Here is a 26,255-nt window from a genome sequence, read left to right as displayed (position 1 = left end):
TTCTAAGTTTCCCCACCCCCAAATCAGAAAGATCATATTTCGGTTGATTACACTTAAGGTTTTAAAAATAGAAAACATATGTTAATTAACTGTTTTAATATTGTTTTCAGTAACAGGTTTTGGGCTATTTACTGATGTTTACTGTATACCATTTTCCAAGTAATTTAGTCTCTGTCTACTTTCCCACTTCACCCTGGAGGAAATGAGATGTGAGGAGGCTGATTGCCTTCCATCTGAGTGTAGCATGTTTGCCTCCTAGCAGGTGAGGTGGCATGAGAGAATGAGTGGGTACTAACGTATTACCCACTAGACAAAGCAAGCACCAAAGCAGGATACGAGAGGTTTCAGAATGCAGTAATAGTTACTGTTGGTACACGACAGTGGATGTGCACATGTTCTTAGTCACAGTAACAAGTCCACTCGTTATTCCTGTTGACTCGGTTTTTTTTTTCTAAACAATACTGCCCTCAGCATTCCCTGATCATTTAGACTGAAGTACTTAATGTAAATGTTTTTATAAGGAAATTGGACTTTACAGTTAATCAAATAGAAAATATTTTCATAAGTTTAGTATAATTACTGCTTCTCTGTGGGCTTGCTTATGTGTCTGCCATCAGTGGATAGGCCAGGTGGTTAGTCAATAATATCTATTTGCATTGGAATTTGGTGCTGGCTGTTGGCTAGGGTACCATAGAACCATGTGTTTCTAGGAGGCTAGAAATGTCACCTGAAGTTAACACCAGAGTTTACAGGAGCAACAAGTAAAGTCAAGTCCCATGTTGTTTTTTGTTTGATGGTCCAAAGCAAACCACAGGGTTTGTCTTTAGGGGTTTTCTAAGGATGTATGGCTCATTAGGGGTCATTATTACAGTTTGTTATACTGTTTCTGGCTGACTCATTTTTCCAAAGTATGCTAACAGTATGACATTACCACCTTTTAAAAGTAAGTAGTACTTTCAAAAAATTTTCAAAATAATATTAGGGGTTGAACCTTGTGTGTGATAGGCAAATGTTGTCACTGAGCTATACTCTCAGCTGGAGGTGTTTATTAAGTAATATATCCGATGGTTCATGTAATTCTTTTACTCATTTTTATTTACTCTATTCTTCTTCTGTGTCCCATTCACAAACACGTCATGTACTAACTGGACAGAAAGTATTAGATAGGTAGTGAGTGGAATAAGAAAGACTCCTGTGGTCGTCCAAGTTTCTTAAAGTTCCCTGTTTGCTTTCAGAGACCCGAGAAAGCAGATACTTACTGATTCTAAATGACCCTAGACCATATATATCTTACGTGCCACATTTTAAAACATGTTTTACTAGGCATTCTTAAATTATAAAAATTGTAATACAGAGGTTATTTAATCTGTACTGCTACCATTAATGAGACCATATGCCAAAGAGTATGTTCTCAAGTGTTTTATCAGCAATCTGGTGGGTAAAATTTCTTCTTCTTCTCCTTCTCCTTCTCCTTCTCCTTCTCCTCCTCCTCCTCCTCCTCCTCCTCCTCCTCCTCCTCCTCCTCCTCCTCCTCCTTCTCCTTCTCCCTCTTCTTCTTCCTCTTCTTCTTCCTCTTCTTCCTCCTCTTCTTCCTCTTCTTCTTCCTCTTCTTCCTCCTCCTCTTCCTCCTTCTCCTCCTCTTCTTCTTCTTCTTCCTCCTTCTCCTCCTTCTCCTCATTATTAATATTAATATGTATGTGTTTGACTTAGTCAGGATTTTACTGCTGTGAACAGACACCATGACCAAGGTAACTCTTATAAGGACAACATTTAATTGGGGCTGGCTTACAGATTCAGAGGTTCAGTCCGTTATCATCAAGGCGGGAGCATGGCAGCATCCAGGCAGGCATGGTGCAGGAGGAGCTGAGAGTTCTACATCTTCATCTGAAGGCTGCTAGAAGACTGGCTTCCAAGCTGCTAGGATGAGGGTCTTAAGCCCACACCCACAGTGACACACCTACTCCAACAAGGCGACACCTCCTAATAGTGCCACTTCCTGGGCCAAACATATTCAAACCATCATGGTGTTTATGCCTATGCATTTTGCACAGCATGTATGGTATAGGTTGGAGGACAGACAACTTTGTGGAGTCAGGTCTTCTCTTTTATTTTTACATGGGTTCCCAGGATCCAATTTGAGCACCAGGCTTGCATAGCAAGTACCTTTACCTGCTGATCTGTCTCCGGATTCCTGTATTCTTTCATTATAGTAAGATTGGCTTTCCATATGCTTGAGAATCATACAAGTGTGTTTAGACAGTGTTTCATGTAGCACAGGCTGTCCTGGACTTTGCTGTTTAGTGACCCTGAACTTGATTGCCCTGCCCCTACTTCCCAAGTGCTGGAATTGCAGCCATTCGCCACTAGACCCAGTTTATGTGGTACTGGGGTCAAACCTGGAGCTAGTGAAGCATTTTGCAACCTGAAGTACATCCTTGGTTCATATGGTTTTTGTTTTTGATTTTTTTTTCCTGGCCAAAACATTTTTAATTTTATTTTATTTATTTTATTATTTTATTATTGTTGTTAACATTTTTTTATTGGATATTTTATTTACATTTCAGATGTAATCCACTTTCCCCATTTCCCCTCTCCTCCCACCCTCCACATAGGAACCCCCATCCCATCCCCCCTCCTCCTGCTTCTGTGAGGATATGCTCCCACTCCCACCTCCCCACCCACGATCTCCCCCACACTGGAGCGTCCAGCCTTCACTGGACCAAGGACGTCCTCACCCACGTATGCGTGACAATGTCATCTTTCCCTACATACACAACTGGAGCCATGGGTCCCTCCCTATGTGGTCCCAGGCTAGTGGTTTAGACACTGGGAGCTCTGGTTGGTTGGTATTGTTGCTCTCCCCATAGGGCTGCAAACCCTTTCAGCTCCTTGAGTCTTCTCTCTTACTCTATTGGGAACCCATGATCAGCTGGATGGTTAGCTGTGAGCATCTGCCTCTGTATATTTCAGGTTGCTGTTGTTTTTTTAAATGTACTGTTTCTCTTTTGCTCGTTTTCTTGTTGGAAGTCTTGGTTCTGAGATGTTCTTTACATGTTAGGAAAATTGACTTGTATCTATTAGTTGTTCTTACAGTAAATGCTCTTTATTTAAGTCGTAATTTTTAAAATTTTATAAATTTGTGTGAATGTATGTGTGTTAAATGAACCTTTTAAAACACATTTTGATGAAGTTCTACCTGAATACTTAGGACAGGAATAAAAAGATAAAAGATCCAGCATGGTGTTTCTTATTTGGAGAGTTCATCTTAAAAGATCTGTGATTTAACATTTTCAAAAATAACTTGTCTTCATTTTTTTCCTCTTCTAGATTTGTTTTTATTTTGAGACTGTCCTTTTGACATTATAGTCAAGAAATAGGGCCATCTTCTAAAGGACTATTTTTAGGTGATCACATTGTATAGCATAGATAGAAAATACTTCATGTCAAGTAGAATAATTGTTCAGAATGTTATTTTGAGTCTTGCCTATTTCACATTGTATATACAGTTGTGATTTTAATACAAAAATATACAGAATTAGTACAAAACATTCCTTTGGTCCTTCCTCTAACCAACCATGTAGACAACACCAGAGTGACTAGATTGTTAGTCTCCCACTGATCACATAATAAAAATGATAAATAACAATATGGCAATTTTGAAGAAAAATAATAATGGTCCCACTATCAAATAAAATGCAGAGATCATGTAAGATTCCAGGGAAGCATGGAATGAGAAGTGTCTGTCTCCTATGAGGTAGCATCCGGCATGAAGCATTTGACCCTTCTGGACTCTGTATCAGAGGGAATCCAAAGCTGTAAAAGTAGACAGATTAGCATGTTTTGGGTAAATTAATATAGTTTTAAGCATTCTTATGGTTGCCAGACCTTTTCTCCATAGTTAATTTTACTCAGTAGTAGGAAAAAAAAATTAAAACCAAATAGTAACTCTTAAGTGACATGGTAGAACATGGTTGAAATCCTTTACATGGTTTTTAACTTTTTAAATTACTGAAGTTTCTTTTAGAATTTATTATGTCACCAATCTATATACATTTCGTTATAAGTAATTTCTCACTTATTTGATACATATTATTGACAAATAGTTGTTTGATTATTCCTTTAAACATTTACAAAAGCATTTCTGAGGTTGTAATGTCGCTCACAGTGTGTTCTTTTGCTGCAATGATTTTCCTTTCCAAAAAAAGCTGATATTAAATTAATGGGGTATCTTAGAATGTAAAACTACATAGGGAAAATATGACATTTAAACATTGTTTTTATTTTATTTATTTATTTATTTATTTATTTATTTATTTATTTTTTTGGTTTTTCAAGACAGGGTTTCTCTGTGTAGCCCTGGCTGTCCTGGAACTCACTCTGTAGACCAGGCTGGCCTCGAACTCAGAAATCCACCTGCCTCTGCCTCCCAAGTGCTGGGATTAAAGGCGTGCGCCACCACCGCCCGGCTTAAAAATTGTTTTTAAATGTTATATATTCTTTATATTTATTTTTGTCTCACCTGTTAGGAACAGTTTGTTTTCTATTTCTGTTTTGTTTTACTTTACATCACTAATGTTTTCTGTGTATGTTATTTGGCTCACACACAAAAGCGCTTCTTGACTGATAAGACTTTTATAGCAGTCCTTTAAACTATTTATGATGAAGAAACTTTCCTGGTACTCGAAACTACAATAAGATGAATTACTAGAAAAAAAAATCAAGCTGCATTTTAAAAAGTATTATATAACAGTGATAGAATTGCTGTTGGATTGTCATAAAGTTCTAAATGGGTTGTACATCTGCCTTCTTGTAAATCTGTAACAGGTTTACTTGGATAGCATTGTAGATATCGCTTTAGTAATTTAAAGGGATTCTTTAATTGATTCCCTCTTGATTCCTATTTCTTGTCCTGTGTCATTATTTCTGCTTCTTTTAAACGTGATTGCTTCTATGATACCTAATGTAAATCATGGCCTGTTCCTGTATTTTAATTGTTATGTCACTATCCCATACACTTTATTTTTTTATCCTCATCATCTTACACGTTTAGTGTTGCATGAAAGGAGAGGAGAGAATGTTAGCACTCCCCTTGACAGGGATGGATGAGGCCCCTGAGCCTACCAACACGCACATGGTTAAGGCATCATTTTATACACTTAACATAACCTTATTTTCCTCTTTTAGTTTTGGCTTTTACTGTGTAAAATGTCTCAGGTATTTTTTATCTTAGCACAATCCAGGTGGTGATGGTGCACGCCTCTAAACCCAGCACTTGGGAGTCAGAGGCAGGTAGATCTCTGAAAAACAAAAACAAATGACAACAACAACAAAAAGAAAGCATAAATATGGGGGGGGGGGAACATATATACTGAAATACAGTTGTAGTTATAAAATTCAAGAACAAGATAAAATATTTTCTTATGGAATACAGATTTGTGTCCCTCATTCAGAATGCATGTGGCCATAAATGTTCCAGAGTTTGTACTATCTGCTTGTACATAATGAAATATCTTAAGGACAGGCCCCATGAAATTCATTCATGTTTCATAATACCTTACTCATACAACCTGACAATGTGACTCCATCCCTATAGGATGGGTGTGAAATTTTCACACTTAGTGTTTGTGCCAGTGTCCAAAATGTTTTGGGATTGTGGAGCCTTGCAGGTTTCATGTTTAACAGTGGAGAGACTGAACCTGTACAAACAGTGGCAGTTTTTGGTACTCCCAGCTTTGTAAGACTGTAAGCATTCAGCGTTCTAAACTATACATGCTCTCTTAAAAATTAGCCTTTTTAGTGGACACAAACTTCTTAAATCTGCCTTACATCCAAGAATTTTGAGTTAACACAAATTGACTTTGATGGGGCGGGGAAAAGGAGGACACAAAGTTGGGAGTAAAGGGGGTGTGGCTCCTGGGAGTGGTTGGAGGAGGGTGCAGAGGATCAAATAAGTGTAAAACTCTCAGGTAATTTAAAAAAAAGACTATTTCTTAAACAACAACAAAGATAGCTTACATATTCAGTTAAACTAATTTAGATTCCACTGTACATACTGACTTGCTCTAGAGCAGCGCCATTATTCCCATTTTTTAAGTTTCTGTTGCTTTCTTGGTTTATCTGTAGTAGCAAGTTGCCCTGTCTACAAGCCTGGCCCTGAACTTGATGTGTTGCCCGAGGTTCAGTTTGCTCTTCCTTCATTCTGACTCTTCAGTTACACTGCGCTTGGGCTCCAAGTTGATTACCTTACTTTCTTCAAATAATGTTTTCAGATACTATTTTGGGGTGATTGTGCATGTATGATGTTTTTCTGAACCCTAGACTATCTGAGAATGACTTGTTGCGTGTGCATACTACTGACTGGCATGGTTAAGAATGGCAAGCTAACGTATACCTTAGTGTGCCTATGTCTTAGAGTTTTGTTTTTTTTTTTTTTAAATTCTCTTGAATATTTTTCTGATATCTTTACTTTTTCTTTTTTTTAACTTTGTGTGTGTCAGAATAAGTATGCAGGTCAGAGGATGTCTTGTGGGAGTTCTTTGTTTTCACTGTGTGAGTCCTGGGGCTTGAACTGAGGTTATCAGTATTGGCAGCCATCTCACTGGCCTTTTAATTCTGACTGGGCTAAAGAAACTCCTTTTGATACAAAGATGCAGGTAGTTTTTAGTTTGGGATTCCTTTATTTTTGTGATATTTATTCCTTTTATTCCTTTTCGTGATATTTGAACATAAAAGTAAATAGTAGTTTTAAAAGTACTATTGTTACCTATGGATTGGATGACAATTTTTTTCTTTCTAAAAAAATACTGTGTCATTTTCACTGTCTCCTTTTTTAATTTTTTAATTAATTAATTAATTAATTATTTTTTGAGATAAGATTTCTCTGTGTAGCCCCAGTTGTCCTGGAACTTGCTGTATATACCAGGACAGCCTCAAACTTAAGAGATCTACAATAGGATCAAAGGTGTGTGTCACCATGCCTGGCCTCACTGTCTTATTTTTAAGCATTTATCTTTTCAGGTTTTAAAATTTTTTATTTATTTTTTCATTTTTAATATTTAGTTATTTAATTATTTATTTTTGTTTTTCGAGACAGGGTTTCTCTGTATAGCCTTGGCTGTCCTGGAACTCACTCGGTAGACCAGGCTGGCCTCGAACTCAGAAATCCGCCTGCCTCTGCCTCCCGAGTGCTGGGATTAAAGGTGTGCGCCACCACCGCCCGGCTTTTCTTTATGTGCACATGTGCCAGGACATGCATATAATTCAGACCGCAGCTTGCTGGAGTCGGTTTTCTTCTATGGTGTGGCATCTTTTGAGTCCCGAGTCCCGTTTTTACTCCTACTGCTAGTTTTTAATTTCTGCATAATTGATAAGCACTTATTGTTTACTACATTACTGATTTAGTTTTCACCAATCTGTTCTTTTTCATTCCCGATGTAGTTTTTCATTTATTTTTATTCCTCTCTCTTTCATAGCATTTAATTTTTATATCTTGGTTCTACATGTCTGTTGTCTTGTAGTTCTTCTTGGCCTTTTCAGTTTATTTGCTTTCCTCATGACAGATAATTAACAGAAATCTTAAAAATTTTACTTTTGTGTATGTATGGGTGTGTCTGTATGTGTACCATGCTCATGTGTGTATGTGCATATATGCATGCACATGTTTGTGTGTGTGTGAAGGCCAGAGATCAGCATTGGATGTCTTTCTTCATTGCTTCTATTTCTGTTTGAGGCAGGTCTCGAAGGATCTGCCTGTTCCTCCTCCTCTCTCTTTCCAGCACAGGGGATATACATGTGTACAGCCATGCCTGGCTTCTTAAGTGGGTTTTGGGAATCGGAGCTAAATTTTTCATGCTTATGCAGCAGGCACTTTACACACTGAGCCATTTCTCCAGCACAGTTGGATTATGAACATAAGGCAGGCACATTCTGCATTTCTTTCTTCTTTTTTTTAATGGTAAATTATCACAATTCTATGTGTGGGGGCAGGGGTGCAGATGTGCATACAGTGCTCATGCATGGGCATGCACACCTTTTTATTTGTATAGTTGAAAGCCAGAAGTCAATTTCAAGTGTTCCTTAGGAAAACTGTCCACCTTGGTATTGGAGTTGGTGGCATGGTCTCTCATTGAGACCTGAGGCTGGCTGGTTAGGCTATGATGGCTGGCCATTGAGCCAAAAGGATCTTCTTTTCTCCACTTTCCAAAAGGTGAACATGTACCACCATGCTCAGCTTTGTATATAGATTCTGAAAATTGTACTCAGGTCCTTTGTGTGGCAAATACCTTATGAACTAAGCTATCTCATTAGTCCATCTGAGAGTCTTTTCTTTGGCAGCTTTATAAAGATAATTTATTGGACTGGTAAGAAACTTGCCACCAAACCTGAGTACCACCCAAATTTGATCCCTGAGACCTACATGAGGGATGGAGAGAACCAACCCCCACAGGTTATCTTCTGACCATCACATGTGTGCCTTTACTTGTATGTGTGAGCACATACAGTAACTGTATTAAAAATTCATCTATGGTGCTGATTATTTGTAAAAGTTCCATTCCAGATGGATCCATCTGTGAACCAGTGACCTAATGTTTCCAATAGATAGGTTACATGTAGTCTACTTTTTCATCCTTATTTTCCACTTACAGGATGATAAAATTGCCCTGCCTACTTTGTAGTGTTAATGATTATGTATGACCCACTCAGACAAGAACATTCATCTGTTGTTTCTCTATTGGACTAAGATTTATTTTCCTTCTGTTGCTCTGAACAGTGCTTTGGTATGTAGGAGCTAATATATTCTTTGGTAACCTAAGACTCTGTGTGTTGTGTCTGCTAAATGAGAGCTTCTAAATTGTAAATGCCCTTAAAAGTAATGGAAGCTAATTTATCTATTCCTTATTTGATTTTTAGTTTTTTTGAGACAGTGTCTCCTCACTGTAGGCCAGGCTTGTTTGAAATCACAGTGCAGCTCTGGATGACCTTGAACTCACAACAGTCCTCATGCCTCAGTCTCCCATTGGTAGAGTTATAGGCATGAACCACTGTACTTGGCTTACTTATTTTTATGAAAGCCATAGAAAAAGCTATGTTCTATCAATCATAAGATAACCTTAGAGAGTTATCTTAGAGAGGTTTTAGTAAGGATTTTTTTTTCCTCCTGTTGGAGCAGACTGTTGTGTCTTGCAGGGAACAGAATATGTATTGTATTTTATTGTATTTAAAGACAAATTTGTATTTTTCATTATGTGTACATGTGAATGCATGTGTGAGTTCAGGTGCATTAGATCCCTTGAAGCTGGAGTTACAGGTCTTTTGAGCTTTTGATGTGCTGAGAATTTGGGTCTTCTCTGTGAAAGTGATAAGCACTTTTAATCACTGTGCCTTCTTTCAAGCCCCTCATAAATATTTTAATGAAAAATTGGTAGAAGAGTTATTTTATATTCATTCATTATAAAAAGCATATTTCCTCCCCATGTTTTTATACACCAGCAGTTGGAATGTGTATGCCTTATTTAGTTGTCAGTGTTTTGCTTGATTGTCTTGGGAAAGTCTTGCTATGTAGTTCAGGCTGGCCTTGAACTTTTGATCTTGTCTAGCCTCCAGGATCCTGAGGTTATAGGTACTGTCTAAGTCTGGGGTTACTATTGCTCTGATGAAACACCATGACAAAAAGCAAGTTGAGGAGGAAAGGGTTCATTTGGCTCACACTTCCACATTGTAGACCATCATTCAAAGAAGTCAGGACAGGAACTCAAACAGGACAGGAACCTGGAGGTAGGAGCTGATGCAGAGGCTATGGAGAAGTGTTGCCTACTGGCTTGCTCATCATTGCTTGCTCAACCTGCTTTCTTATAGAACCACAGTGGGCTGGGCCCTCCCCATCAGTCACTAATTAGGAAAGTATCCTACAGACTTACCCACAGCCTCATGATGGTGTTTTCCTAACTGAGGTTCCCTTTTGCCAGATGACTTCAGTTTGTGTCACATTTACATAAAACTAGCCAGCACAAGTATACATCACTGTGTCTGGCTTTTGCTTTCTTTGTAGTACAGAAATAAGTTTGTGATGTGTTAAAATCATTAGCAGTTTTGATGAATGAAATATATCAATAGATGTTTGGCTTGGTTTTATTCTACATTGATTTTTGTTTGTTTGTTTCTTGTAAAAATAGGACCAATATTAGCCTTTTTTCTCTTAAGACCACTGTGGCTTTAGGTTAGCTTGGTAGCTTTATTCAACTGGGATTGTGATAAGGTAAAATGTCAGTTATATATCTGAGCTCCATTGATTTTGTTAAAATGATTCATAATTAGTAAATTATATAAAAATGGGGAAGATTATGGATGAACTATAATTCTGGGGGACAGAGTTCTAGGTTTGGGCCTTCCTGGGTGTGACAGCTCTTATAATTGAACAAGGCCTTTGCTGAAGCCTTGGCAGCTATTTCTGTTTGCTCTTTGGGGCCCCAAACCTGAATTGCTCTCGCACCAATCCTTGTACTCTCATCTTTTTACACTTGGTTTGTCTCCTGAGGAGGGGACAAAAGAAAATAGTTCCTGAGTAACTTTGAGGATTACTGAAAAGAACAATGCTGTCGTGCTGTTTCATGTTCTACATCTTACCAAGAAGTGTAAGTAATATCTGTTGGGTCCTGTTTGCGTTCAATCTAAAGGGACTAGTTACATCTGTTTATCGTGTTGTTATTTGTTTTAATGTTTGACTGTAGAATGAATATGGATTTGTATTTATTCTCCACAAGAATTTAAATTTATAAATATGCGCACATGCATCCAAAAATTTCTCCAAAATGGATGTGCCAAGGTATGTGACTGTGTAAGATTCATCGTGTTCCACATCCTCACCAGCATTTATGGTTGTCAGACTTTAAGTACCTATGAGTGCATGTGACTGTGTGAGTATATGTCATGTTTATACAGATCTCTGCACAGGCGTTGGTCATGAGATTCCTGTATGTCCACTGAATAAGGAAGAATTGATTAAGGCTAAATACTAATCTGAATTGCTCTAAAATCTCTGGAGCATGATTTAGGTACTCAAAAAGTTTAAGATTTTGTATTTTCTGTTAAGGAATAAATGCTCAACTTGTATATAATGTTATGGCAAAAAATACTAATGAACTAAATGTTCAAATGTATTGAATGATTATTTATAGTACCATCTGTACAGTCACTGAAAGATTTAAGAATCAAAGGAGGGGGACTGCAGAAATGGCTCAGCAGTCAAGAGCACTGACTGCTCTTCCAGAGGTCCTGAGTTCAATTCCCAGCAACCACATGGTGGCTCACAACCATCTGTAATGGGATCTGATGCCCTCTTCTAGTGTGTCTGAAGAGAGTGACATTGTATTCACATACATAAAACAAATAAATCTTTAAAAACAAGAATCAAAGGAAGAAATGTTTTTTTTTTCATGACTATGTGAAGAAGCAGCTTCAGTAATTTGTGTAGCATGATACTTTTGTTTAAAAAAATGTATATATTGTAAACATACAGACAAAAATAATAAAAGCATTAAAAGGTGGGTGATGTTTCTACTTTTGTGCTGTTGATTATTTTTAAAATAAAAGCAATATCTTGTGATTAAAGAAAATATTAATTGGACTGGAAGAGGACTCAGTTGCGTAAATGGTGACAACCTGAGTTTGATCCTTAGAATCTGCCTGGTGGAAATAGAGAATCTACTCTCACAAGTTGTCTTCTGACCTCTATGTATGAGACAGTCATACATACAACACGCACGCACGCACGCACATGCATGCATACACGCACACAGAGTATATCCCCAAGGCTTTGCATATGCCCAGTGTTTAAGGAACACAGACCTTGGTTGTTTTAAGTGTGTAGATTACCTACCTATGTTACCCCTCAAATCAATTTGAATGAGTAAATGCTGTTTCTATGTTTGGTATAACTGCTTGTGTGGATTCTTCATACAAGACAGTTTTGAAACATTATGTTTGTTGTGAAGCCTTTCTTCAGTCATTTTGGCTTTTGTGCCATCATTGTGTTTTATACTTGTTAGAGCAAACAAATGATTTGAGAGTTATGATGACAATATTATCAAATGACTTGAGGGTTTTTGGTTGGCTTCCCTATTGTATTATGAATTCTTGAGAGTGTAGTATACTGTGCATCTCTGTGTCCTCAATGTAAGGTGCCTAGACATGCCACAATTAGGAAGAAAATCTTGTGGAGGAATGATAGTGCATGGTCCATTTATGAAATAATTAGAATAGTTCTATAAAGTAGGATGGTAGTTACAGAGGCTGGGAGGAGGAAATGGAACCTTCTTGTTCATTAAGGACAGTCTCAGTGTCGGGTGATGAGAAAGTTCAGAAGGCGGTTAGTGAGCATGGTTGATCAACAGGGTTGTTGAATTGCACACCCCAGAAGGCTAAAATGATAAATTTTGTGTTATATGTTTTACTTTTACTTTGTGTGTATATATGAATATTGGGTATGATGTATGTGTATTTGTGTGATACATGTGCATATGTGTATGTGTGATGGTAGAGGTCACAGGAGGACATGTTGGCAGACAGCAAGCCCTAGCAGTTGGCCCTTCGCTGTGCTAGACTTCCAGGAGTGTGTGATCTCACTTAGCTGTAAGCATTCTTCTCTGCTGAGTCATCTCTCCAGCCCTGACAGGTTTCTTTCTCACGTCTTTATTTTTCCATGCATTTGTGGGTGTGTGTGTCCCATAGCAAGAGCATAGAGGTCCAAAGACCGTGGGGGTGTCTTAGGGATTAGATCTGGGTTATTGGACCAGCTCTCTGGCCCCAACAACTGTTTGAAAAAATAAAATTCATAAAGATAAGGATCTCGGTCTTTTCACTCACTTTTGTTCTCCACAGTTGGTAATGCTGGTTCCTTTAGATTCATTGTTGAAACTATGTTTAGATATTTTAAAAATGTTTAGTCTTAAAAAAACCAAAAAACAAAGCAAAAATGTTTCGTCTTTGAAAACTTCATACATGTGTACAGTGTAAATCTTGACTGCCCTTCCCTCCCTCCCAAATTATATTTTCTTTTGATACAATACTTGATCGTAGAGGAATATTTGGAATTAAATTGTATATAAAGAGCAAGCCCATGAGAAATCATATTTAAAAAAATTATATAATAGAAAACATAACATGCCACATATAAAATATTCTTGTGATTTTTTTTAGTAGTAAATAAAATTAATGATTGACATGATTGTCACTTGCTGATAAGATTACCAGTTGATAACTAAAACTGGTAGTACTAAACCACATATGGACTATACTTTTCATTTTTGTACATGCAAATCATAAAGCTTAATTTTTAAATCTTGTAATGAATTAATAAAAATTTAATAACATAATAAAAGGTACATGAATGTAGTCTTGTGTTTCAATATTTTATTGTACACTATTTCCTTTCATTTAAAGGAAGAAAGCTTTTTGCAGTTTCTCTTCGTCATATCTGAATTACTAGCATCACTATTCGCTTGTGTTTGGGGGTCATAGTGAAAACTGCAGTTACTTGAACACAAGCATTAGGATATTGGGAGACATCTAAGACAGCAACTCTGACTAGTGGATGGGTAGAGTGGGTCAAAGCATGTGTAAAGCTTCATCATGCTGTAAAGAGTGCACGCAGCTTCTGAGTTGTGGGTCTGTAGAGATGGCTCAGCAATTAAGAGTACTTACTGTTCTTGGGGAGGATCCAGTTTGGGTCCCATCACTCTCATGGCAGCTGACAACTCCATCTATAACTCCAACTTCAGGACACACAGCACCCTGTTTTGGCATCTATGGGTATCAGGTTCATGTAAATACATTAAGACTGTGTAGTCACACACTGAAATTTTGTGTTTGTGTGTGTATGTATATAGTATTTAATATTTATTACATGTTATATATTTACTATCTATTATAATATATAATACTATATATGTATGTGTGTGTATATGTATATATTTGAATTTCCACTTACTGTCTTTAGACTACACAGTGTTTAACTACAAATATAAAGGGATTATCTTTATGTATCATAGCACAGATGTGGTGGTCAGAAGACAACCCTTGTAAGCTGAAAATGGTCTGGCCTTCAATTATGTGGGTCTCAGAAATTAAATTTAGTTTATTAGGTTTGGTACCAGGTGCTTTTATTCACTGAGCCAGTTCTCTGCTTCCTGAAACTTGGATCTTAGTCCACTGTTAAAGCAAATTAATGTGCATGCATACCTGTGCATATTTAAATTTCTAATGCAAATATGTTTTAATAAGTTCTTCAAGACTTATTTATAAAAGAGTTTCTATGGGATAGTTTTAATTTTTTCATATATTTTCAATTATTTAAAACTTTTTAATTTTAAGTATATTTTGATCATACTCTTTCCCTCCTCCAAGTCTTCCAGATCCTTGCCCCCCTCCCTCTCCACCCAACTTCAAGTTATTTCTCAAAAAAACAGACTTAGTTAGGGTTTTTCTGCTGTGAACAGACACCATGACCAAGGTAACTCTTATAAAAACAATATTTAATTGGGGCTGGCTTACAGGTTCAGAGATTCAATTCAGTATCATCAAGGCAGGAACATGGCAGCATCCGGGCAGGCATGGTGTAGGAGGAGCTGAGAGTTCTACATCTTCATCTGAAGGCTGCTAATAGAATACTGGCTTCTAGGCAGCTAGGATGAAGGTCTTGTAGCCCACACCCAGAGTGACATACTTAGTACAACAGGGCCATACCTTCTAATGGTGCCACTCCTGGGCTGAGCATATACACACTATCACAACAGACAAAAACACAATATAATAACATCCCTTCCAAAATAAGAAAACAAAGCCACTCCCAAAATGAGAAACAAATTCCCAAAACAAACCGGTGAAAACCCCCACACCAAACTGCAAGCAAATAAAAGTACACACGCACACATCACCCCCCCCCCCCCCCATCCCCCAAAACCTGGAGTCCATTATACATTGGCATGTCCAGGGGTGGTTTAGATACCCAGTGTCTCTCTATTAGAGAAAACTCATTTTCCTTCACCCAGCAGCTGGAAGGGACAGTTTAGTTGTTAACCTTTACTCTTAGTAGTTAGATATTTCATTCAAAATATATAACAGTATCAAAGGTAAAAAGATAAAAAACCATCACATTGAAGTTGTACAAAACAAACCAGCAGGAAAAGAGCCCAAGAGATAGCACAAGAAAGAGACCCACTTGTTCACATTCTCAGGAATCCATAAAAACACTAACCTGGAAGCCCTGTACTTGCTCCTTCAGTCTCTTTGAGACAATTTCAAGAGTAGATTTAGACTCCTTTCAGTGCCCAGAAATATGTTGGTGCTTCTGAGTTGGATGGCCCTGAGAACCTACCATAAAAAATGTTATTCTGAGCTGGGCAGTAGTGGCACACACCTTTAATCCTCGCCTTTTTGAGACAGAGGCAGGCAGAGCTCTGAGTTGGAGGCCAGCCAGGGCTACCCAGAGAAACACTGTCTCAACAAAAACAAACAGAATGTTATTTTGAAGACACTATTGATACTTTGGTGTCATCTAAGTATTTCTTAGAAGAAGCATAGTCTAATTATTCAAATAGTTAAAAATGTAACTTAAGTGTAGCAGCCTCTTTCTCTTTGTGACTGAGTCTTTCCTGCCAGCTGTTTTTTCTTTTTCTTTTACTGTCAGTCACTGTCACATCTCTACTTTCCTACCTGTTGCTTTTATCTGTCAAGTGTTAATACATCTTTGTGAATGAAGTGAAATGAAGGGCAGGTGTATTCATTTTTCTGCCTAAATTAAATTAGCTCTTACCGAGGTGTGATTTGCACATAGTAAGATGAGCTACTGCAAACATATCTAGTCATCTCAGTATGTCGGCTACGATAAAAAGTTTATGTACCATTGTCTCCTCATCTTGACCCCTAGCTACTGTTGATCTGTGGTATTACTAGGATTCTTATGATTTTACCTTTTCTAGAATTTCATATAGATGGAATCATACAGGATATGTTTCTTTCATTCTCTTGCATGTATCAGTAATGTGGTAGTGTTTTTTAATTTTTCAATTAGTTTTCCATTACATGGCTGTGCCAGTCACTAAACTGTTGGTATGTGGGTTGTTTGTAGTTAGAGTTGTTATGAATAAATGTGCTGTGGGCACGAATGTTATGTTTTTACAGGATTATATACTTTCATTTCTCTTACAGCTTCAGAAGAGTAGGTTCACCAGGCTTTCCCCAATCCCCAAATAACTATAATTTAGCATTAGCTCTAGCAGTGTGTGGGTGGCCAAGTTTCTCCATATTCTTACTAACATTTGTTTATGTACAGTCTTTAGATTGTACCCCTTTTCATACAAATACAATGACATTTCATTGTAGTCTTCAATTTTAAGGACTAAGGACATCTTTTAAAATTTTTGTTATATATTTTTAAAGTGTGTGTGTTTATGTACATGTGTTGCCATGATACCTGTAGAGGATGAGAGAGAGAGAGAGAGAGAGAGAGAGAGAGAGAGAGAGAGAGAGAACATAAGATCCCCCTAGAACTGGAGTTGTGAGCCACTTGACATGGGTGCTGGGAGCTAAACTTGAGGTTCTCTGCAGACCGAATGTGCTTGTAATTGCTGAGCCATTTCTTCAGCTTTGGTACTGAATATATTTTCATCCATTTCCTTCTTTGATGAAGTTATTTATGGTGGGGGTGTGGGACTTTTGAGTTATTTCCTTTATCATTAATTTGAAAGTGTATTTTGTCTAGATCTTTTATCAGGTACCTGTTGTATAATTATCTTCTCTCAGACTGGAAAGTCCAAGTTTTTCTTCTATGATTAATGCTTTTTATGACCATTATACTTACCAAAATACTTACTTGGTAATGTAAGGTACCAGGTATTCTCTCCTGTTTTTTTTAACAGGGTGTAGCTCAAAACATTCACATTTCTGAGTTTTTAGAAGACTTTTTTTTTAAAAGTTTGATTTTGTTTTGACAGGGTCTTGCTATGTAACTTTTTTTTTTTTTTTTTTTTTTTTTTTTTTTTTTTTTTTTTTTTTTTTTTTTTTTTTAATTCATGGCATTTTCTGTCTTCTTCCCTGAGAGTTGCTTATAGGTGTGTGCCACTATGTCCAGCTAGCCAGTTAGGACAATTTTTGGTCAGGCTCATTTTGACTTTGATGTATCTTATAAAACCATCTTTTCTATATTTGGCCAAACGTTTGATTTAAATTTGGGCAAGGTGTGAGTGAGTTACTTGTGCCCTGGAACTTACATTGTGACTTCCTGGGAAGTGTATCTCCCTGGGAATAGTCACACTTAATATTTCATTCACAGTTAAGGCAAGATATATATCTAAAAATGCTATCTCATCGTGTGTGTGTGTGTGTGTGTGTGCATGTGTGTGTGCATGCGTGTTTGTGTGTGTGTGTTTATTCAGATCTAAGGAGATTTTGAATGAAATCAAATGCCTTTCTAAGTAACTACAGTTTAGAAGTTGAAAAGTAGCCAGCTTGTATGTGTGGCAAAGCTACTGGTAAGATACCCTTAACTAAACGCAACTCTGCATTGCCTTTTCCCTGTTGGGATTCCACTTTTGAGTCTCCTTTTTTCTGTAACTGCTAGAGACCTGGCTCCTTGCACTTCACATTTCCAGCTCAGGTCCAGGCATCTACTGTCTCCATGTAACCGATTTATACAGTTTAGTATGGGTCCTATTCATGCTTCTATCTCCTCTGCCGAATTGCCATGCAGAATAAATTTAATAAAAAAGTAGTAATAAATCTTCAGTTCCTCTTGTGAGCTAACTAATATGGTTTATTGGCAGTATTCTTCTACATTAAGTAAGCTGGTTGTGTTTCTCAATCAATATAACATAAACAAAAGCAGATATAGAAAACCTGCTTTCTCTTACTTATTACACCAGACATAAGAGTTTTTAAAAATGTAAATTTTTTGTCTCATCACTTATTCTTAAATGACTCATATATACAGCTTTCCATAATTCTCTCGTCATCTCCTTAGTAGTTTTGTCATATGTGCTACTTTAAGACCTTATCATACACCCATTCCCCTCCCTGCTTTTGGGTAGTTTTCTATAGCACTTCTCCAGAGACTTCAATTATACATTCCATATGTGGGCTGTTTACAGTTGTCATAGTTTACACATGCTTTGGTGGAACATTTTCAGTTTTTTTTTTCATGCTTTAAATAGTTTCAATTTGTTGTGTCTTCAAGTTTATTGATCTTTAAATTTGACATTTTTGATGTGTAATTTTATTTATTTTAATATGTATTTACACCACTAAGCTGAAATTTTTATTGTATTCTTTTTATATAGTATACATCTTTTCTTAATTTCACCATTTTTCTAATTTCTTGTTTTGTCTTGCTTTTTAAAGACAGGGTCTCACTTTGTATCACTGGTTGTCCTGGAACTTATGTAGACCAGGCTGGCCTTGAACTCACTTAGCCTCTGCCTTCCCGGGGCTAGAATTAAAGGCATGAACCACCAGACCTGGCAATATCTCGAATGTATAAATAATGCTTAACTGTTTTGAAGGCTTTTCTTGCTAAATCTGTATACTTTCTTGACTCATCTGTTATTGCTATTGCTAGTTTTCTTCTAATAATTGATTATACTGTTTTTTTGTTTGTTTTGTTTTGTTTTTTTTAAAAATACGGTCTCAATACTAGATGGGCTGGCTTTTTTCTTTCTTTTCTGTACATCATTTATTAGATTTTTCTCAAGTCTTCATGCTAGTAATTTTTCACTAGATACCAGACACTGGACTTTACTTTGTTCTTCTGGTTATTGTATTTCTAGAAGTGCCCTGAGTTGTATTCTAACATATTGTTAATTTATTTGAAATAGTTTAATACTTTTAAGGTTTATTTTTATTCTTAGGTAGATAGGAACAGAGCAACCCCTTGGAGCTAGTTTTAGTGAAACAATAACATAGTTATTTGACCTGAGAGTCTATATGCTTGCCCTCTTTCTGGATGTTTCAAGTCTACTTTCCTAGGATTATTCTGTCTGATTACCACATGACAGAGCAGTGTAGTCAGAGTCAAGGAGTCAAAACAAGAAAGGCAGCTTTATTCACAGAGCTCACTAAGCAAAAAATGGACTTTTGTTAGGAATTGCTTCTTGCTTGGGAGCTGGGTGAGGAGTTGTTCTCCATATGATTGATGAGCATTGTCAGCCTAGTGAATGGCTTCTTAGATCTCAGTGATCAAAGAGTGAGAGGCTGCCTTTTCAAAGCAGGTACTTCAGATAATCACATTTGATTCTGATCACTTCCGCAGTAGCCACTTTTCAGTTTGGCATATCTCAAGAACTAAGATCATTATTCCCTTGGGCTGTTCTTGTTATTGATTGGTTTGTCCATAAATAGTTTTGGACACAGGCTAAAGAAGGTAGCAGCAGCTGCCCCAAGTTGCTCCTCTTGTTGATCATCAAACTTAGTAAAAGAAAACATTCCATACGGTCATACCTAAATTAATACTTGACTATTGGAAGATAAGAGGCAGACAGGTTTAAATAGAGAGCACTGGGCAAGCAGTCTGCTCTCAATGACTGCCTTTACTGTGGTTTTCTGTTTGAGGGAGATTACATAAGCATGTGCTGATATTCTCAGCAAAGATTTTGGGGGACTCTATAGACCCTCTTACTCACTGGACACTGTTCTTCCCTCTATTAGTCTACCTGCCAACCTCTAACAGACTTGGCCTTTGGACTTTGTTTCTTCCAACCAGGGAGATTCCCAGTGTTCATGTGGGTTTCTTTTCCCTGTATTCCCTAGACACTGTAAGTGGGAAGCTGTTGGATGTAGGACTTGCTTTCTTTTCTTTCTCTAAGTACTGCTTTCCCACATAGCCAATGTCAGTGTTTGAAGAACCATTTTGGGGCCTGGAGAGATGGTTCAGCAGCACTGGCTGCTATTCCACAGGACCGATGTTTGATTCCCAACACCCACACAGCAACTCACAATTGCCTGTAATTCCAGCACCAGGGGATCATACCAGATATTCATACCTATAAACAAATATATTTTAAAATAAAAGTTTATTTACCAAATGTATGTGTATTCCTTTTCCCCTTCAATTATTTTAGACAGAAAAGTCCATTCCATATTTCGTCTATACCCAAAGCCTTTTCTACTCAGTTTTTAAAGATTCAGCTCAAATTCTCTCCAGAGTATTTCATACTATATTTTCTAGTCAGAATTACTTGATTGTAAAGAACAAAAGCAATTTCAAAGAAAATTCTGGGGGTCGGAGAAATGGTTCAGTGGCTAAGGGCTTTTATTGCTTTTCGGAGGCCTCCAGTTGGATTCTTAGTATCCTTGCCAGGTGGATACCCATGACTCCAGCTCTTGGGGGATCTGATGCCTCTGCCCCTGTGCACACCTGCACTCATGTGCACATACCACAGACAGATGCACACAGAAACTACTTAATAAATTCAAACTTTTAAAAAAGGAAACTCTAATTTTAAAAGTACATTTATATTACATTATAGAGAATCTTACAGATGTTCATTGCATTGTATAAACAGGGTACAACTTCATTCTCTTCTGTATATCTGTATATTGCTTCACAAAATTCATTATTTCTTCCTTCTTTTTTTCTTTTTCTTTCTTTTTTGAGACAGTTTCTTGGTGTAGTCCTGGCTATCCTGGAACTCACTTTGTAGACTAGAGTGTCCTCAAACTCAGAGATCTGCTAGCCCTGGCCTCTTGCTGTACCAGTGCTGGGATTAAAGGTGTCAGTACCACCTTTGATTCACAAGATTCTTTTGACTTTGACACTCACTTGCCCAGGATATTAACAACTAGTGGACTATGACTTTTCAGCTTTGGTTCTTTTTCAGATTAAAAACAGTTTTATTAGTGTGAGTTCAAGGCCAGCCTGGTCTACATAATGAGTTCCAGGCTAGCCAGTACTACGTACGTAGTAAGACCCTATCTCAAAAGCAAACAAACAAAAAACAAAAAATAAAGTTGAATTTCTTAGTGTGTATATATTAGATTATATATCCTAAACATATCCCATGTATGCACGCGGAGGTCAGACTACAACTTTGGAGAATCTCTTTGCACCTTGTTGAAGCAGGCTCTTTCTTGTTTCTGCTGCTGCTTGCATACTCCAGGCTAAGTGGCCTATGAGCTTCAGGCATTTCTCCTGATCTTGCCTCCCATTTTACTGCAGGAGTGCTAGGATTACAGACATGTACCACTGCATCCACCTGTTTTTCTTTTTGACATGGGTCCTGGGGGTTGAATGAAGATGGTCAGGTTTGTGTGACAAGCGCTTTGAACCATCTTGTCAATCCTTGGCTTTAATTTTTATAAAAAATTGTCAAGTTGCCCGAGGGAGTCAGAAAATTAATATTACTCTTAAATGGACTTCAGTTTTGGCACAGTGATTCATTATAATTGATAGAAGTGATTTTTTAATATAAAAAAATCAAAATATTTGAGCTTAGTGTGAGGGACAGTTTAGAAATTTTACCAAAAGTTTTTAATTCTTTATAATGCTTGATAAATAATGTTTATACCAAGGTAACAGGTATTTTGTTTAAATTCTTTGCTTTTTTTTTTTTTAAAGATTAAAACCATCAATAAACATTTGCCGAACATGTGTTCTGTACACCAGGCATTAAGATGCTAGTGATACAAAGGGGCATATGTGCTAGAAGGGGTCAGCCCTTTTAGGACCTGACGCATCTGTGGAGATAAGTCACCTCTGCCTTACACCCCATCTGTGCAGTTGTTACTGAAGTTTCACTGTATCATACTCACTCCTCTGTATTACATTATTATCTGTGATGCATTTCCATGCTCCAAAAGACTGCCTCCTAAATCCTAAAATAATTGTGTTTTGTCCTGTTATAGAAAAAGTTTGCTAGCCTCTGACATTGCCTAAAATTAAATTAGTTAATTAATTTGCAATGTCCAGACTTTCTTTAATTGGGTCTTAAACTTGAATCACAATAATGTGAAATGATTAAATTACTTTCCGAAGATCTCAGTTTCATTTTCTCTTTATGTCACAGGGCTATTTTGTCTCTTAGTTAACTTAGGGTTAGTGTTACTAAGATTGCTTTTTTTCTATAGAAGGGTTTTCTAGCATTTGAAAGTTGGCTTTGAAGTGTCTCATACAAGGGTATCTGGGTTTATTGGAGACTCAGAACATATGTGTATGCTGGTTGGCAAGAGACTAAAGGCCAACTGTTGTAGCCACCCATGTAGCTGCAAATTGTGAAGGATCTTTGTAACTTCTGCAGTAAATACAATTTCCCCTTCAATATGTTAACACAATGGGTATTGTACTTGAAGGTTAAGTATAGTTGAAAATTAACTCTCGTGCCCCTGAAATGTAAAAATTAAACACAGAAGCTCAGAAATTACCATCCTGGATCTAAATGTGCTTGAAAGTTACGTGACCAGTTCTTTTGTCTTCATGGTTACCATTGATCAAAGCAAAGAAGTTTCATGGGGTTTTCATAAAGGTTCTTGTATTTCAGGTCTCTGCTATGTGAAGAGCAGAGTTACAGCCATCTTTAACACTTCTTCAGTCTTAAATGCTATAGCTGGCCAGTGATTGTGCTCCAGAAGACAAGAGCCCTTCTGACTGAGGGCCCTCAATAGCCACTGCCCCTCCCCCCATGCCATCCAGCCCATGTCCCTGTTACATGCTGCACTGATCTTGAAACCCCTGGCCACTGCAATGTGATTTGGGAGCTTGCCACACATAGATTCCCATCCCCACCCCGGCTACATGCGGCCCACACACGCCCGCCTCCACAGAGGTGATTATAGTGCAGTGCAATAAGTGAGTCACAGATTTTGAGACACTTCCAAAACATATAGCTAACAACTTCTCTATGTCTAAACAACTCTACACTAAATTATAAAAGCAGCCCATTAATATTCTTTAGCGAAATGTCTATAGTCCTTTGCTTTTTGTTGTTGTTTTTAATGAGCTGCTTTAAAGGACTATAGACATTTCACTAAGGAATATTCTTGAATGTCCAGTATGCAAGTGTGGAAAAATAGTTAATATATTTCTGTTATCATAGAAGTGCAAATTAAAGCTGCTATGATACATTTCTATATGACCATTAATGACTAAAACAAATTACCCAGCTCCAAACCCTGGCGTGAATATGGTGATGTGACTGGAGGTTTGATGCACTGCTGCTGAGAATATAAATGAGGTAAACATGTAAGAATGGACTTTCTCTTGACTTTAAACATTGGACCCACTGTGTGACAAGATAAATGAAAACAGACGCACAAACGACGACACAGATGATGGAAATGTTGTACAACACGACAGATGTACTTGTGAAAATTCAGAGTTCACTTAATTTTGCATTTATAGATTTCACTCTATTGGAACTTTCTACACTCAGAAAAGTAAGCACTAAATCATAGTTTTTAAATAAAATTTTCTTAGTAGTGAAGATTAGTAACTCTGAGATTGTGTGTTTATGTGTGTATGTGTTTGTGTGTTCTAAGCTTGTACAAAGCCATACATTTATATGTATATAGTTATAAATAAACCATATATTTAGAATAGCTGGAACCAGGTTTCTTGCTATTGATCAGGGGAGGAACATATAGAGACCTAGAATGTGTTTAGATTGGGTTGAGATTGCTCCAATCATTTTGAGCTCATAGTTTTTCATAGAAGGATAAAAACAGAAATATATGTAGGTGAAATTTAGAAATTGTGCCAAGTTTGATGCCCCACACCAGCACTTGAGAGGCTGAGGCAGGATTGGGAGTTCAAGACCATCTGAGCTACATAGAAAATCTGATTAGGAAGAGAGGGAATTTTCAGACAAATCTCATGTAGTCCAGGCTGGCCTCAAACTTGCTATGTTGCCAAGGGGGAATTCTTGAACATCTTCCCAGTGTTGGGATTATACTATTTCCAGATTCTTATTTCTAAACATCCAATTTTTAAAAAGGGGGGTATCTCTAGAGAAATTACTTATTCTATATCTGGGGCAGACAAAGTACAAGATGAACCTAAAGCATCTTATTCCCAGAAAGAGAAATTCAATTAGATATTGCAATTTATGATTCAATTTAGCTATATAAAGAAATTAGAAATTGTGCCAAGTTTGGTGGCACACAACAGCACTTGAGAGGCTGAGAGACAATCTGTGGTTCAAGGCCATCTGAGCTCCATAGAAGACCTGATTAGGAAGGAAGAGGAGGGAAACGAAATTGTTATACTTTTTCAATAATTAAAAAAAAAATGGAACAACCTGAAAATCTATTTTTGAAAGGAAACCAAACCAAAGCTAGCACCTTTGACCCAGCGCTTGGGTGACAGAAGCAAGTAGATCTCTCTGAGTTTGAGGTCAGCCTGGTCTATGTAGTGAATTCCAGGACAGCTAGGGTTGCATATTGTAACTCTTGTCTTGTTGCGGTAAATCTCTTGCCCATAGGGAATCCATAGAATAAAGACACAAGTCAATAAGTATCAAATGAATGCTGCATGCCTAGATTGGGCAGATTTACCATTAAACTACACTATTCCCCGGCTAAGAGAGCTCTTAACAACTTGCGGTTTCCTAGGTCTTCTTCGTCTTCTCTCTCTCCACCAACTGCCCTCTGCCTCGACCAACTGCCCTCTGCCTCGACCAACTGCCAACTCCGCCGCTTCTCTCTCCTCTCATCTCCTTTCCCTGCCTCTGGCTCCTCCCACTCCTCTTCCACTGCCCAATCACTGGCTGTAGCCTTTATTTAACAAATTTGATTGGACAGAAGGTTTACAAGATTCACTCCTCCTTCGCAGCCCCTCCCAGGAGTGGAATTACCATGACAACAAGAGGCTAGGGCTATCCTCCACAGTGTGCAAAAAAGAAACACACTCGCAGAATAGTCGACTGATTATATCTGCCAAGACAGAGTAATCAGCCCTTAGTAATTCTGCATTACTAGGTCTGTCAGATGATTCCTGGGCCAGAAGGCTGAAGACCAGATGCTCCAATGTTTTGAAATAAGGAACTGTCCAGGTGTTCAGTGGTCTATTTAAATTGGCTGAGTTTTAGAAGCCACGCTTTGTGCTTCCCATATCTTTATTTAACTGAGTCATTCTGGATTTCTGATGGGGTTGAAGATTTATAATCTCACAGCCAACCCAGGCTATTTACTTTGAGAGGATGGTTTTCAGATGCTATTCATTCTGAAGACAGGACATAAGCCAGGTTCAGAACTAAGTTTTTTAATTGAGAGAGATGGCAAAGATTCTATTTAGTTAACAAAAATGATGGACTGGGTGTTAGGTTTATCTTGTTCTTTAACTATCACAACATGGTAATATAGCTAGTGTTCAATTAATATGTAAAAAGAAAAAAAATTTTTTTATTGGACAAAAAGGGGGAAATGTGGAAGATAGCCCTAGCCTCTTGTTGTCATGGTAATTCCACTCCTGGGAGGGGCTGCGAAGGAGGAGTGAATCTTGTAAACCTTCTGTCCAATCAAATTTGTTAAATAAAGGCTACAGCCAGTGATTGGGCAGTGGAAGAGGAGTGAGAGGAGCCAGAGGCAGGGAAAGGAGATGAGAGGAGAGAGAAGCGGCGGAGTTGGCAGTTGGTCGAGGCAGAGGGCAGTTGGTGGAGAGAGAGAAGACGAAGAAGACCTAGGAAACCGCAAGTTGTTAAGAGCTCTCTTAGCCGGGGAATAGTGTAGTTTAATGGTAAATCTGCCCAATCTAGGCATGCAGCATTCATTTGATACTTATTGACTTGTGTCTTTATTCTATGGATTCCCTATGGGCAAGAGATTTACCGCAACATTGTCTCAATAAAAACAATCAATATACACACAAAACAAACAAACCAAAATCAAAGTCATAAGGTAAATTGTCCAAACTAGAAGACAAGTGAGTACTGACAGTCATGTCTTGCCAAAAGAATCCAGTAGAGCCAAGAAGTGAGGAAATGAAGTCTAAAAAGTAGTTGGGATCTGAGCATGAACATCTGTATTAAAAATTGCTGGGTCCCAATATTAGGATCCCCCCACCCTTCCATTAGACTTTTCATTGAAGGTGGTGGTGATGATGATGGTGGGTTGCCTTTGAACTTCTAGGAGGGAAGCTGGAAATGGGAAACTACCAGAGTCTAGTAATTTACAGAAAGAGAAATCCAGTTGCAAACACCACTAGCATTCTTTTTTTATGGAAAAGGGGAGAAAAGCTGAGGAGTGCTTATGAAATCCTAGGCTACAGGCCTACTTACCAG

The 26,255-nt window shown here is 37.7% G+C and overlaps 1 protein-coding gene and 1 non-coding gene across 7 annotated transcripts in view; both read left to right on the top strand.

Moving 5' to 3' along the window:
* Rev3l (REV3 like, DNA directed polymerase zeta catalytic subunit) overlaps window positions 1-26,255 on the top strand; it is a 157,674-nt gene that overhangs the window by 11,292 nt on the left and 120,127 nt on the right. The gene's annotated exons all lie outside the window — the stretch shown is intronic.
* On the top strand, window positions 5,050-5,177 carry LOC117724978 (U6atac minor spliceosomal RNA). Its single transcript, XR_004608852.1, has one exon. It is a non-coding gene; the product is annotated as a U6atac minor spliceosomal RNA (small nuclear RNA).

This window comes from Arvicanthis niloticus, chromosome 20 (assembly GCF_011762505.2).
Source record: "Arvicanthis niloticus isolate mArvNil1 chromosome 20, mArvNil1.pat.X, whole genome shotgun sequence".
In the NCBI taxonomy this organism is placed as follows: Eukaryota; Metazoa; Chordata; class Mammalia; order Rodentia; family Muridae; genus Arvicanthis; species Arvicanthis niloticus.
Note: the sequence above shows the minus strand (reverse complement) of the source record. Positions and strands in the feature narration are given on the sequence as shown.